Here is a 15765-nt window from a genome sequence, read left to right as displayed (position 1 = left end):
TAAAGTCTGTTTTGGAACTTCAGCTCATTTGGAGACGATTTCATGCAAATGGAATTTTTCTGGGAAAAAGTCAATACTGATCATCCACTTGTACTTTCCAAATGCATACATCATAATGTCTCTCATTGTTGAACCTCTCATTTATTCACTAATTCATTGTTTTGAGCATGTAAAAATGTTAAACCCTGTTTTCACAGTTGAATTACCTTCCTCCAGTTACATTCCATACCTAGAAACTCCAACTTATCAAGCAGTCTATGCATTGATCAGATCTCTTTAACTGTCAAGTAGAAGTTCAAGTAGAGCTGGCTTAAACAAACAGAAAAAAAAAGATGTACTGGCTAACATAATATAAAAAAGTAAACATTCATTGTGGCTGAGATGAATAGGAGTCAGGGACTCAATACTCACCAAGAGTTATTTCCCAAGCACTCCCCGTCCTTCTCTTACTAGGCCTCACTCTGGCTGTCATCATTTCATTTATCGGAATTCTTAGTGTGTGGTTCTGGGATGGAACTAACCACATGAGAGATTTCTACAAGCCATTTAATGTTTAGAAGGTGGGTGTAGGTTCAGGTGCTGTTGAAGTTAGCATGTGCTGTCACAGGTCTGCTGGCTTACCCTGTTGGCAGGAGTTAAAAGCCAGGCATGCAGCCTCCAGCAACCACTGGGTCACCTTCTTCAGTTTTTCCAGCTCCTCAGTCAAGTATATGTTTAGATCTGTGAAGAAAGGCACCATCTTCTGTAATTAACCTGCCTCATCAAATGTGAAGGCTTAGAGGCAGTGAGAAATTGATAAGGGGTCCAGTGCATCATCATAAGATCTAGGTCATCTCATGGTTCCTTTGTCCTTTCTCTCCAGAGCTTCATATCCATCTCTCCTTCCCAACTTCCTGCCATGTGGACTTAAGCCTCCACCACCATATGCAAAAGCACAAGTCATACATAGATTATTTAACTACCTACTATTTAGCTGCTACTATTAAACTAACTACTACAATTGTGTAGTCAACTCCCTATAGTCAATCCCTTAATCTATATAACTGCAAGGGATCCTGCTTCTCTAATTGAATCCTGGCTAATAAATTGCCCATTTGAAGTTAAGAATAAAAAGAATGTTTTACTTTAAATGTTTGCTGAATTAATGAATGAATATAATAAATGAAGTTATTCTTGGTGCACAACACTCATTCATTTACTTACCCGTTTAGAACACATCCTGCTATCTATACATCCATTTATTCTATATACCCATTTGTCCATCCTTATTGCTAAGTACTGTTTTTAAGTATCCATAAAAACCACTGTAAATAATGACTCTCTTACACATACACCTGAATTCAAATGGAAGATGACAGCAGGCCTGGGTCAGTAACATGTTGCAATTGACTTCAACGTGGGGAAATGAAGACCAACTTTACAGCTGAAAGTACTGGAGAATTTTAAGTTGATGAAAAGTAATTACCTGGGCAATGAAGCAGCATGAAACACTATAAATGGCGGCATTAAAACACTGATTGGGAATCCGATGATTTCTCGGGTGAATTTTCCATGAAATCTCAGTTAAAATACAACAAAATTTAGGGCAATTTCCTTCCTAGAAATATTTTATTTATCTATTTTTATATGTCTCTTGTCAAACTAGATACATGTTTGATCAGATTTATCTATTCCCTTCTGTTTGACTCTCTCTTGATGTTTACATGATAGGTTATATCAGTGCAAGTGTTTGCAGTGAACCCTGGCCTTAGTTCTATTTACCACTGGAGTATAACTCACACAGAAGCTCCAATAAGGCTCAAGGTCATGATGCATAAGAAATGAGAGTCCGTTTGCTGCAATCTCTCTCCTGGCCTTGTCTACTAAACCCATTTACTCTTCTTTCAGTTTTAGAGCTGTTCTTTCTACCAAGCACAGTGGAAAAGTGCCCTTACCCTGTGAGCATCTTTTTCCTATATTCTCTTCAGAGATCTCTCATACTTCCTATGGCTCATGATATCTTTCTCTGACTTTCAGGCACATACCTTTGAGTACAACTGCCAGAAGCAAATGTCATCCTTTTACTTTTATCAATAGTCTTTCAGAGTTTGCACAAGTGACTTGCTTCTCAACTGCTGCTGAGCAGTAGAGAAAGCACAGGAGGATTTTACATGGAAAGAGCATTTCAACTGCAGAGAGACTCTATAACTCTCTGAAGCACATTTCCTGGGATGTATAGCCCGGAAGCTTGTACTAAGCAAGGAAATAAAGTAGTGGCAAGTTGAGTGGCCACTATATGCTCTGAATAACAGTTCTTATTTCTGGGTTAAATAAGAGGAAAGAGAAAGGGAATGACTTCACTGAAGTCAATATTCATTAAATAAGGGTGTCTGGGTGGCTCAGTCAGTTAAGCATCCAACTCTTGATTTTGGCTCAGGTCATAATCTCACTGTTCTTAAGTTTTAGTCCTGTGTTGGGCTCTGAGCTGATAGCATGGAGCCTGCTTGGGATTCTCTCTCTCTCCTTCTCTCTCTGTCTCTCTGTCTCTCTGTCTCTCTCTCTCAATAAATAAATAAACTTTAAAAATATTAAATAAACACTGGGTCTTTACTCATTTTGGGGGTATGTGAAAAAGACTTGGTCTTTGACTTCATGCTGCTTAGAGTCTAGAAGGAGAGTCAGAAATCGACTAAAAGGAGAATTAAATAAATACAAATCCCAATAAGTTCTAAGCAGGTGTAAAGAGAGTAACTGGGAGAAGAAAGAAGAAAGGGGATCCTATTTTAGTTAAAGTTGCCATTCCAGCTTCCACAAGGAGGTGACATGTAGTTGTGACATGAACAATGTGCGACAACAGTCCTGTGAAGAACCTTAACCTTAGGTGTTTCTAGCCATCTTGCTTTGAGCCTGAAGAGGAACCATATAATTCAGATTCCTCTAGCACCTCCAGGTACCTGTCTATGCGCTCTGTCTTCTGTCCTTATGCCACTAAGTATACATTCTATTTTTCCAAAGAAACGAGAACCCTTATCTTTAGTGATGTACGTACTGTGGACCTACTTTGCACAAGTCACTGAGCTGGGTAAAATGATAAATGCATCAGAACTATAGAATACAGATCCTGATATCAAGGGATGGTCTTGAGTATTCCGTACGAGGATGAAAGTAAGTTAGGATATCTTGGAGAATTAAACTCTATGATTTATTAAAAATAAAGGCTAAAACAGGACCACACTATTCACTTGGAAATATAATAAAATATACAATGTTAATATGAATTGAAGGTTTCCCAATTTATAACCCTTCCAGCTTAACAAATATTTGTTAAATGACTATTCTGTACCTACTATGATAGGCCCGTGAAATAAGAGCATTTTTAAGATGATGTTTCTACCTTTAAAGTCATAGAGATGCATTTTACTATTAACAATTTATTCAACAAAAGTGAAATATTACACATATCGTGGCTTCCTTTTGAAATTTACAGAGTCACACACATTTATTTTCTATGATGTCTCTGTACAGCCTCCTCATCTTCCATGTCTCCACTACTTTTTTACTTCAAAGTATTATTCTTGTTCATAGTCCCTAGTGTTACAAAGCAGTGTGCATGCTGTGACATTCATCTGCCTGCACACAACAGGCATTTTCAGCAGAAAGTACAGAATAAAATAGAAAGCAAGTAAGAAGGGAAATAAGGTATTTATTGGATGCTGTTGAATGAGCACAGAGAAAGAAGGCAAATTAGTGAAAAGTGGCACTGCCTGAAACAAGTATCACGATAGCACTATGTTGTAAATACTCTCTATGCACACCTACACGTCTATACATAAGTAGGCACACATACCCACACACCCACAAACATGGCTTTGCTTGCCCTTCCCCTGGAGGCAGCTGGCATATCCCTATAGTCTTTATTAATGCTCATAGGAGATTGGTTGGTTTACTGTACATGGGCTTAGGAGATGGACAAACCTGGTTTTAAATCCCAGCTCTGTCAATTAATTGGCTATTCATTCTTCAGAGAATAATTTGCCCTCCATCTATCTCTGTTTTCACATCTGTGAAATGTGGACAGTGATGGCTTATCAGTTGGAATAGTATAAGGATGAGTCCCTGGTCCACAATCAGCACTCAATAAATGGTTGCCATTGTATTAGGTAAATGAAGAGTTGTGGTTCTTAGAAAATGATAAGACTGAGTTAACTGGAATTGACCTAGAATAAACATTTTTTTAATGTTTATTTATTTTTGAGAGAGATGGAACATGAGTGGGGGAGGGTGAGAGAGAGAGAGAGAGACAGAATATGAAGCAGGGTCATCCTGGGACTCTTAACTCAAGAACCATGAGATCATGATCTGAGCTGAAGTCAGATTCTTCTGACTGAGCCACCCAGGTGCCCCTAGAACAAACATTTTTAAAAGCTAGGTAAAATTTCACAAAAATGCTACTGAAATATTTGAAATACATAAATGAATTCTTAAAGAAATTAAATGCATGAGAATTTCATCCAGAAGTAGAGAGGGATCTGAAATTAAGAGCAGTGAGTACATGAAATTGATGCTGTGGCCACCCTCTCCTGGACTTACCTACCAAGCCCCATTCACTCTTTGGCCACCTAGGGCAAGGGCTGGAAGGGGGCAGCCATGAGGTTGAGAGCAGGTATTAAGTGTGGCTTTTGAAGTTTTTAATGGGAAGGTTTATAAGACTTGGATTTGTGATAAGTAATGAGTATATACAAGACTCCTGCATAAACCCAGTGACCCTTACAGACCTCTCTCTGTATAAAGTAGAAAAGAAAAAAGTCCAGCAACCTGCACAATAGGACAATCACCACATACCTCTGAAACTGGAAGTGAATGAGGAAGGTAAAAAAAAAAATGAGTATTTGGGAAAATCTGTTTGAGAATGTAGATGTCCTCCCTCATTCCATGACTTTGGGGACTAAGCTATCCCGCCACCAAGGAAATCTCGATGTTTATTCTCTACAGATGGTAAAATGGATGGTCCCTGAAATGGGGGAACCCAGCCACTGTCATGAGATGAAAAGGAGCATGTGTATAATGAATGCTGAACCTCAGTCCTCCAGCCCCTTGTCCCAACATGGCTCCCAGAACCATGGAGGATTGGGAGATTTCGCCCTATATCACCTAGCTAACTGAAGGGGAAAGGTCTGAAGATACTGTGGGGTAGAGTGAGGAGCTAAACAGTGGTCACCCAGACCACCTTGTATAAAACTGAAGTCAGCATCTGTCTTCCCACATCAGTGCTGCTAATCAGTTTGACAGTGTTCCACTATCCTCTTAATTATGAGAATGGAGGGTCACCAGACACTGAGGGGATCCTCCACAAGGAACATTGTTACCAAAACAATCAGAAACAAGCAACTTGGAGGAAATAGACTATGGAAGGAGTGAAAAAAAAGAGGAAGAAACTATAAGTAATATCCTCAAGGAGATGAGAAAATACTGAATAGTTGAAATTACAAGAAATTCTAACAAAAATAAAACAAAAAAAGAACATAGGATTGAGTTAAAGTGAAGGAGGAACATATACATTTTCAGAAATATAAAGTCTGAGAGAGTTTCCCATTCACAAACTCTTGAGGAAACAATTACTAAATGGATGTATTTCAGAAATAATAACTGAAAAATAGATGGATAAAGTGGAATGCACAAAAAAAGGATGAGAAGCAGTAAATTAGTAAACATTCTAGTAATCTATATGCATTCATTATAAAAATAAATGTAAAATCAACTTATTTTATGACATAAAAGCAAACTTAAATTGTATTATCAAAATGGTTACAAGGAAGCCGGAAAGAGTTTGGCTTATTAAACCAGCCTGAGGTCTCTGCATCATACAGGAGGAGGATAAAAATGTGATTAACTTTAGATTTTGACAAGCATGCATGCTACTGAAGAAAAAATGAAAAAGATAGAACTTTTAATTTAATGATGGGGCAAAAGAAAAAAAAGAGACTAAGAAAATGTAGTTCAATGGAAAAAGGAAATTGAGGTGAAATTGAAGCAAAGAGAAATCAGGGTAAATGAGAAGCACAAAAGAAGACAGAATAGATTCTGCATGCAAACACACATATACAAACATATATGTCTTTGTTTATATATATATTTATATATAAAAGAAATCTTGCATATTGAAATCACCTATACAAATGTAAATATAATAAACTAGAATTTTGAACAAGAACAAAAATGCTAATTAAGATCAATATGAATAATATTATATCTGTCAAATTTGTAGAAATTTACAAATATGGCAAAACTCAATTTTTGAAAAATTATGTAGAAATAGGCAATGTTATGCATAGCGAATGTGAGAATTGACACAATCACTTGGAGAGTAATTGGCAGTCTAGTAAAGGTAAAAATATACGTACCCAATGCCCCAGCAGTCCAACTACTCCATAAATGTGTTCTCCAGAGAAACTCTCATACATGTGCAAAATATATGTTGTACTAGTTGCGACACTGTAAAAATGTTTGTGATAGTAAAAAATGTAAACAACCCAACTGGCCCACAATAAAATAAATGAATAAACTGATAAATGATACTCTTTAATAATTAAAATGCATGACTTATATTTGTAGGAACCACCAAAAGCCTGATTCACGGGTGGTGAAAACATGGGTACAATAGAAGTAAAAAACAATGACTGATAGTACATCTCAGCCATAGCAGACTATCTCAAGAGAGGGAAGAAGGGAAGGGAAGAGATAGGTAGGCATTTTGCTGCATCTGTAAAGTTATCTTCACAAGGAATTCTAAAGCCATTTGGCAGAGTGTAAATGTCTTTTTTCATCTGGGTGTTGAATGCATGAATGGCTCTGATTCAATTTCCTATGATTTTCTATATTTTTGAAAGAATTCATTATTTAAAATTGAAAGAATACAATAAATGAATGAAAAGGTAGGTAAATGGAGGAATTAGCATCCTCAGAGTCATGTAAATTTTATATTTAGCCTGTTGTTTCACAGTAGTATAATTAAAATGAAAACTACCTAATAATAACTCCCTTTTCCATATCACTCTACATTTCAAGAAGGACTGCCTCTATAAAAAATGACTCAGGAAAGCTTATTGTGGATGCTATCAACAGAACAGCAAATTACACTTGGAGTTTAGAATTTGGAGACATAGGATTTTCTGAGTGCATGGGGGGTTCATTCCTAACGTGATATTAAGACACTTGAGAGTGAATCTCTTAATATCACATGTGCATGAGTTTGTGGCTTAGTTCCTAAAATGTATTGTAAAATATTCTGAATTAGTTATACTGCTGAATTAACCAAACTGTTCCTTAAGGGGGCTTTGGGAAGAGAAGTGAGAAGCATGCAAGTTCTAAGGTTGTGTTGAACCCATAGCCACAACTCATATACTTAATATTGCTGGTGTCTCCCTGTCCTGAGTAGGTTCTCAATGCCCAGGTAGGAAATATGCATGGGCTTTGTATTAGGGTGACTACAATGCCTAGTGTGGTTGAAGTGACTTTCTTTAAACTTCATAGCACCCTGAAAATAGCTCTATCATAGTTCTGACCACAAATATTGTGACTGTAGTATATTTATGGGATTCTTCCATTGATTGTGTACTGCATTGATTTTCTTTTAAAAAACAAACTTTTTATTTAAAAACAGACATTTATCTAGAATTCACAATGTATGAGTTAGGGGAAAATGGGATACAACATTTACTCAGCAGCAGCCTACAGTTTACTGTAGTCATTTTCAATCCTAGCTGCAAACTGAAGATCTTCAAGGAAGAATATGTGTATATGTGTGTATATGTATTTTCCATCTCTCTGGAGTATTTTACACAATTTCCATTAAAGGTTGATTTTAGTTACACTGTGAATATACCTATACACATGTTTTTTAAGACTTAATTTTTTTAAGAGAAGTTTTAGGTTTACAGCAAAGTTGAGAGGGAGGTATGGAGATTTTCCATGTACCTCCTGCCCCCATACTTTCCTAGCCTTCCCCATTATCAACACCACTCATGAGAATGATAGATTTTTTTTTTTTTTTTACCGGGGATAAACCTATATTGATACATCATAATCACTTAAAGTACATAATGTGCCATAGGGTTCACTGTTTGTGTTGTACATTCTATGGGTTTGGGGAAACGTTCATACATTTCATGTATAAATGGCATTTATTCACCATTATATCATATATAGACTATTTTCCCTGCCTTAAAAATACTCTGTATTCTACCTGTTTATCTCTCCTCCTCCTCTGCCTCTCGCCATGGACCTGCAACCACTTATTTTTTTCCCATCTCCGTAGTTTTGCATTCTCCAGAATGTCATATGGTTGGAATCATACAATATGCAGCCTTTTTAGATTGGCTTACTTTACTTAGTGATATGCATTTAACTTTCCTCTATGTCTTTTCATGGCTTGATAGCTCATTTCTTTTTAGCACTGAATAATATTCCACTGTCCAGATGTTTATATATCCATCACCTACTGAAGGACATCTTTGTTGCTTCCAAGTTTTGACAATTATGAATGAAGCTGCTATAAATATCCATGTGCGGGTTTTTGTATAGACATAAGTTTTCAACTCCTTTGGGTAAACACCAAGGGGCTCAGTTGCTGGATCATATGGTAAGAGTACATTTAGTTTTGTAGGAAACCACCACACTGGCTTCCAAAGTAGCTGTATCATTTTGTATTCCCATCAGCAATAAATGACAGTTCCTACTGCTCCACATCCCCACCAGCATTAGTTATTCTCAGTATTCCAAATTTTGTTAATTCTAATAGGTATGTGGTGGAATCTCATTGTTGTTTTAATTTTAAATACCCTGGTAACATGTGATGGGGATATCTTTTTATATGCTTAGTTTCCATCTGTATATCTTCTTTGGTGATATGTCTGTTAAGGCCTTTGGCCCATTTTATAATCAGGATGCTTGTTTCCTTGTTGAGTTTTAAGAGTTCTTTATATATTTTAGGTAACACTTCTTTATCAGATGTGTTTTTTGCAAATATCTTCTCCAAGTCTATGTTCTGTCTTCTGATTCTCTCGATATTGCCTTTCACAAAGCAGAAGTTTTTAACTTTAATGAAGTCCAGATTATCAATGATGTCTTTCATGGATTTTGTCTTTGGTATTACACCTAAAAAAAGCATCAGTGCATCTAAGGTCACCTAGGTTTTCTCCTATATTATTTTAAAGTTTTAAAAATATAGTTTTGCTATATTATACTATATTTATATTATACTATATTTATATATATTATGTATATACTATATTTATATACTATATTTATATATACTATATTTATATTTTGCTATATTATACTATATATATTTATCTTTATATTAAATATAAATATATATTTATCTTTATATCAAAATAAATATATATTTATCTTTATATTATCTTTATATTATATTTATATTAATATACTATATTTATATTTGTGATCTGTTTTTAAGTTAATTTTTGTGAACATAGTAAGGTCTGTATCTAGATGATTTTTTTTTTTTTTTGCATGCGGATGCCCAGTTGTTCCAGCATCATTTCTTTTGTTGTTGTTGTTTTTGTTTTGTTTTGTTTCTTGAGAGAGAGGTTGAGAGCTCATGCTTGAGTGCATCTGTGCAGGGGAGGGACAGAGGGAGAGGAAGAAAGAATCTTAGCCTGATGTAGGGCTCAATCTCCTGTAAGAGCATGGCCTGAGCCAAAGTCAAGAATCAGATGCTTAATTGCCTGGACCACGCAGGCGCCCCACCATTTTTTGATAATACTATATTTGCTTCATTGTATTGTCTTTGGTCCTTTGTCAAGGGTTGACTACACTTATGGGAGTCTATTTCTGGGATATCTGTTCCATTCCATTGATCTATTTGTGTATTCTTTCTCCGATACTACACTGTCTTGATTAGGTAGTTTTATAGTAATTCTTGAAGTTGGGTAGTATCAGTCCTCCAATTTTGTTATTGTCCTTCAATATAGTGTTGGGTATTCTGGGTCTTTTGTCTCTCTGTAAATACTTTAAAAACAGTTTGGTGATATCTATAAAATAACTTTCAAAGATTTTGACTGGGATTGCATTGCATATATAGATCAAGTTGGAAATAACTGACATCTTGACAATATTGAGTCTTCCTATCCATGAGTATGGATATCTTTCCGTTTATTTAGATCTTCTTTGATTTATTTTGTCAGAGTTTTGTAGTTTCCCTCATATAGATTTTTTATGTATTTTGTTAGATTTATACCTAGGTATTTAATTTTGGGCGATGCTAATATAAATGGTATTGTATTTTTAATTTCAAATTCCCATTTTTCTTTGTTGGTATATAGGAAAGCAATTGACTTTTGTATAATAACCTTGTGTCTTGCAACCTTGCTATTATGCTTATTAGTTCCAGGAACTGTTGTGTAGATTCATTTGGATTTTCTACATAGATGATGATGTCGTCTGCAAATGAAGACAAGATTTCACCTTCCTTCCCAGTCTATGTACCTTTAATTTCCTCTTCCTGCCTTGTTGCATTTGCCAGAACTTCCAATAAAATAGTGAAAAAGAGTGGTGAGTTGTACCTGATCTTAGTAGAAAGCTATATGATCCTAACCAGATGAACTATAGTACTTTATATTGAGTACTGCTTCACAAAGCTAAATCATTCTGTAGTGTTGCACAGGGTTCTAAGGAATAGGAGGATATCTATTCTGTATTCCCGCTTCTACATATGGCAATTTTTCAAGCACCCTAGGCCATGAAATTTTCTTTTATTTGAGGTACTACTATTCTACAGTGATCCCCTCTCTCAAAAGCAGCTGAGCAATCTGGAAGAACTGCAAGAACTTAAAAACAGAGCCAATGGGATTCAGTCAGAATGAGTATCTTTCTACACAACTGTCATGTCTTTTCCCTGTCTCTGCTAACCATTTTTGCATTCCCCTATTGTCTTCAAGATCCATCCTTTTAGAATCGTATCTCAGTTAGCCTACCACTTTCTTTCTTTTTTTTTTAATTCTTATTTATTTTTTTAAATTTACATCTAAGTTAGCGTATAGTACAACAATGATTTCAGGAATAGATTCCTGAATACCCCTTACCCATTTAGCCCACCCCCCTCCCACAACCTGTCCAGTAACCCTCTGTTTGTTCTCCATATTTAAGAGTCTCTTCTATTTTGTCCCCCTCCCTGTTTTTATATTATTTTTGTTTTCCTTCCCTTATATTCATCTGTTTTGTGTCTTTAAGTCCTTATATGAGTGAAGTCATATGATACTTGTCTTTCTCTGACTTACTAATTTCACTTAGCATAATACCCTCTAGTTCCATCTATGTAGTTGCAAATGGCAAGATTTCATTCTTTTTTATTGCCGAGTAATACTCCATTGTATATATATTCCACATCTTCTTTATCCATTCATCCATCGATGGACATTTGGGCTCTTTCCATACTTTGGCTATTGTTGATAGTGCTGCTATAAATATTGGGGTGCATGTGCCCCTTTGAAACAGCACCTGTATCCCTTGGATAAATATTTAGTAGTGCAATTGCTGGGTCCTAGGGTAGTTCTATTTTTAATTTTTTGAGGAACCTCCATACTGTTTTCCAGAGTTACCCTACCACTTTCTTATTCTCATTCTTCTTTTCCAGTGTTCAAAGGTCTGCATACTTTGAAATAGGAGTGGCTCCTTAGGTTTTGGCTCCTTTTAGAGACCATCTGAAAGGCCTTGTTCATTGATTTTTTCGGCTGAGGCATGACTAACCCAAAGACCTGTTGAGTCCAAATTTGTTTCACTCCCAATATTCAGTCACATAACAGTGTTCTTTTCTTTCTTTCTTTTGTTTCTATGTATATACCAAATAGGTAACATGATGATAAGAAAAATAAAGTGGTACAAAATCATTTATTATACAGGGCTACCATCTATGGCTGCACAGTTTGTGCACTGTACAACCCCAAGAGAAGCATTTGGATGGACCCAGATATAAATGTTGTCCCTGGAGCTGCTGGATTTGGTAGCCATGCTTGAAGGCATACACCTGTTTACCAGGGGGCTTCTACCAGCTTTTAATTAAGAATGTACCATTTGGGGACTTTTAATTGCCTGCAGGCATATCTAGAAAATTCAGACCTCTTGCATTCTCACAAATTCTTTCCTATCCATAGAGTTCTTTTTTTAAAAAATTTTTAATGTTTATTTTTGAAAGAGAGAGACAGAGTGCAAGCATGAGAGAGGCAGAGAGAGACAGAGACACAGAACTGGAACCAGGCTCCAGCACAGAGCCTGATGCAGGGCTTGAACCATGAGCCATGAGATCATGACCTGAGCTGAAGTTAGATGCTTAACTGACTGAGCTACCCAGGAACCCCTCCTATCCATAGAGTTCTAAAGGATCAAATTGTAAACTATGTACCAGCATTAGCTTTTCCAAAGTTGTTAAAGTGATATGTTCTCATTCCACATTTGGAATCTTATAACAATAGAACGGTAGGACTAAAACAAGCCTTGGAAAGCATCAGGTATACTCTCCTTATTTATAAAGACCGATATAAATTACAATAAATGTCATATATATATATATATATATATATATATATATATATATATATGATTTAAAACATACATATATATATATATATGTTTATTTATATATAAATATATATATGTGCCCTTTTCTCATTGGGTTGTTGTATGCTTATATTAAATGTAGGTTTATAGGCCATTTTGAAATCTTGAAGTAAAGGCTAAAATATGGATGTAAAATCATCTGTCTCTGAAACAAGAGATAACATAAATGTGATGGGGCCCTCTTAACTGTAGTGACAGTTTAATATGGAAGGTGTGTCCTTAAGTTATTTTATAATGGATTAACAGTGAACCTAGATTCTCTACAATTTCTTTTTACATTTTAAGAACTGACCCTAATTTTGAGTAGATACTTCATTAATATTCATTTGTATATAATTGCCTTAATTTCAGTGATAATGACTTCAGCTACCAACTGTTTGATTGATGGAACTTGTGTCTTCTCTGGAAAGGAGCTAAGATATAAAAATCACACCATTCATGCATGCCTGGTATTTTTAGCTGCCTTTAATTACTAACCAGCTAAATAAGCATGCAAACCACGCTGTGATTGATAGGATCTCTTGGTTGAAGTGATTTTTTTCCTCAGAATGTGGAATATGCTTGAATCAATTGAGTACTAAAAATAACCACTGAAAGCTGAATCTTCCAGAATCAGGAGGCTCTTGAATAAAGCATCTAACAAGAAGGAATTAACCTGCAATCTTTAAGACATTGTGACTGGAAAAAAGAACGAACAGAAAGTTCTCATTGAGTGCAGCAGTGTGAAAAAAGGCCTGTAACATGCCAAAACTTTATTTACTGAAGACATGCTAGGTAGCAACGTGCCAGGAACAAAAGAAGACATGAACTGAAAGTCGTATGGGGCAAGAAAAAGAACCAGGCAAAGAGGATGAAATGTGTAGTTGAGTCCTGTGACCTGGAGACTGAGAACACATGGTGGCTCAGAAGTGTGTCCAACTCTGGGTGGATGGTAGCACTTCCAACACACCAACCCAATGCTGATGAGTAGAATTTTGAGGAAGAGTCTACTCTGGAGATCTTTGGATATATCTCCAGTGTGAAAATAAAAGTGCTTTCAAACTGAGCCCATCACAATTAAAAATCAAACTGAAACAGCAACAAATCAAATAATAAATCTGGAGAAGGTTGCTGTAGCCAAGAACCAACTTGGCCAGAAAGTGTTTCCAGACACTTCTTTTGTTAATAATAAACAGCATCATCCTAAAGAAACATGGTGATTAGGAAGTTGCCACCCTCTGAAAGTGTTCTAACTGTATTGAATATCTAGTGTCTGATAGACTGAGAAGTTGGCTTTTGGTACCTCTTGAATTCCTTTATGTTCTTTCTTTACTGTCTGGCCCCAGTTTATCACTGGCAGAGTTTGCTGTCCCCCCACCTCTTTTTTTTCTTGGCTAAAATCCTAGACTCCAGTGTCATATCCAAGTCCCAAACCCTCAAAATAACTCACACACCACAATATTCTTTCCTCCAGCCATTCAAAACTTCTGCCCACATGGTAAGGTTAGGAAAAAAGCAATCTGCTGACTTAAATTTACACTCAATTCTTTCTTCTTCAAGAATATCTGGACTTTTAAAGAAACAATATTCTATACGACATTATAAATGTGCAGTGGATGAGTTTAGGAGACATTAAAGGTGAGACAATGAAGAACATTTGAGTTTTTTTTTCTTAAATGCATCCTCTAAGTGACTCTGTGGGGTAAAGGAGGGAAGGAGAAACAATAGAAAGAAGATAGCTCTGCTGGACATATCAGTCTCCATTTAATATTTGTCAGCTGTTTATTTCTGTAAGACTATGGACATTCACTTGCTTTTGCATGCACCTCTCTAAAGGCTGGTTGTAAACATAATGACTAAGTAGTAAAGCCTCCATTGGTCTTACCATGATGTGGACTCTACCCCAGTGGCATATGTTGCCTGTCTTCTCTTCACTGATTCTGTGAAAGTGAGGATTCATGGCTGTCTTTCTCCTTCTTGCCTTCGAGAAACTATAAAGTATAGAATTGGGGGGAGAAAAAAGGAAACAATGTAAAAGAAAAGAAAAAAAAACAGCAAAAATAGAACCATGATGATCTCCACGTATGATTTTCAAGGCTTAGTTACAAGAAAGGTGACCCAGGTGATTGGGCTCAGTATCTGCTCATTTTGCACACAGGGTAAAAGATTCTCCTAGGGACCTCTCAGCAGTGGTTTTGTCTGTCAGAAACTTTCACAGACTCCCTGACCATTCAACTGTGTTATTTTCTTATTTTTGTGTAGTGCAAATAACTCAACTTCCTCCTTTGTATACTGAAAACAAACAAACAAAAAACAAAAAAAGGAAAAAAAACGCAACAACAGTGAAATGTTTAATGTTAGAGAGTCTGAAGGCCATGTGGGAAGAAGGGAAGCTGTAATTATCTTAACATATGGAGAAAAGTGAGTTGCTAATGCACTTGGTTTCTTTTATTTATATTCTTCCTTCTGTTCCAAATGGCCTTACTGGGCTGTGAGCACCTGATGACACTCTCACACTGCGCCAAGGTGTGTTCATCCTGGAACCAGAGCTGGGGTAAGCCAGTATTTTCAAGTGACAAATAAAAAATGGGAAATTAAATCCCATAGCCAGGGTTCATTGTATACATAAATTCAGAGCTGGCTAAGTCAGGAATCTTCTAGGCTTGCTGTGCTAAAGAGGGATGGAGGGTAACCACTCATTCTCGGGTGAGCTTCCTGTCTTGATCCTTGTTTACACATGGTGGTCACTCACATCTGCCACTTTTATAGTTCACCAAGAAGACCTGACTCAGGACAACAGAGATTCTCAAACTGGGGAGGACAGAAAGTATTAACACTTCTTTGTTCCCAAGGTAATCTCTATATTAAAAATAAGTGTGGGGGCACCTGGATGCCTCAGTTGGTTAAGCATCTGACTTAGGCTGAGGTCATGATATCATGGTTCATGAGTTCAAGTCCCACATTAGCTCTGTGCTGACAGCTCAGAGGCTGGAGCTGCTTTATATTCTCTCTCTTTCGCTCTCTGCCCCCTACCCCACTTGCACTGTCTCTCTTTCTCTCTCAAAAATAACATTAAAAACAAAAAAAATTAACATTAAAAAATAAGTGTGGTAGATATTATGAGAAGAAAGTGAATGATATAAACATGATCGGTAAATACTTGTGAAATGAATG

The 15765-nt window shown here is 36.3% G+C and overlaps 1 long non-coding RNA gene across 1 annotated transcript in view; it reads right to left on the bottom strand.

Annotated features, from left to right (window-relative positions):
* Positions 1-559: 559 nt before the first annotated feature.
* LOC122237070 overlaps positions 560-15765 on the bottom strand; it is a 69910-nt gene continuing 54704 nt past the window's right edge. The window contains exons 5-6 of the long non-coding RNA XR_006215278.1: positions 14477-14582; positions 560-720 (exon numbers count right to left, since the gene is read on the bottom strand). This is a non-coding gene — a long non-coding RNA (uncharacterized LOC122237070). The remainder of the gene's footprint in view (positions 721-14476; positions 14583-15765) is intronic.

Source organism: Panthera tigris, chromosome A3, assembly GCF_018350195.1.
Source record: "Panthera tigris isolate Pti1 chromosome A3, P.tigris_Pti1_mat1.1, whole genome shotgun sequence".
Taxonomy (NCBI): domain Eukaryota; kingdom Metazoa; phylum Chordata; class Mammalia; order Carnivora; family Felidae; genus Panthera; species Panthera tigris.
The sequence above is the reverse complement of the archived record's forward strand: the minus strand, read 5'-3'. Positions and strand labels throughout refer to the sequence as shown.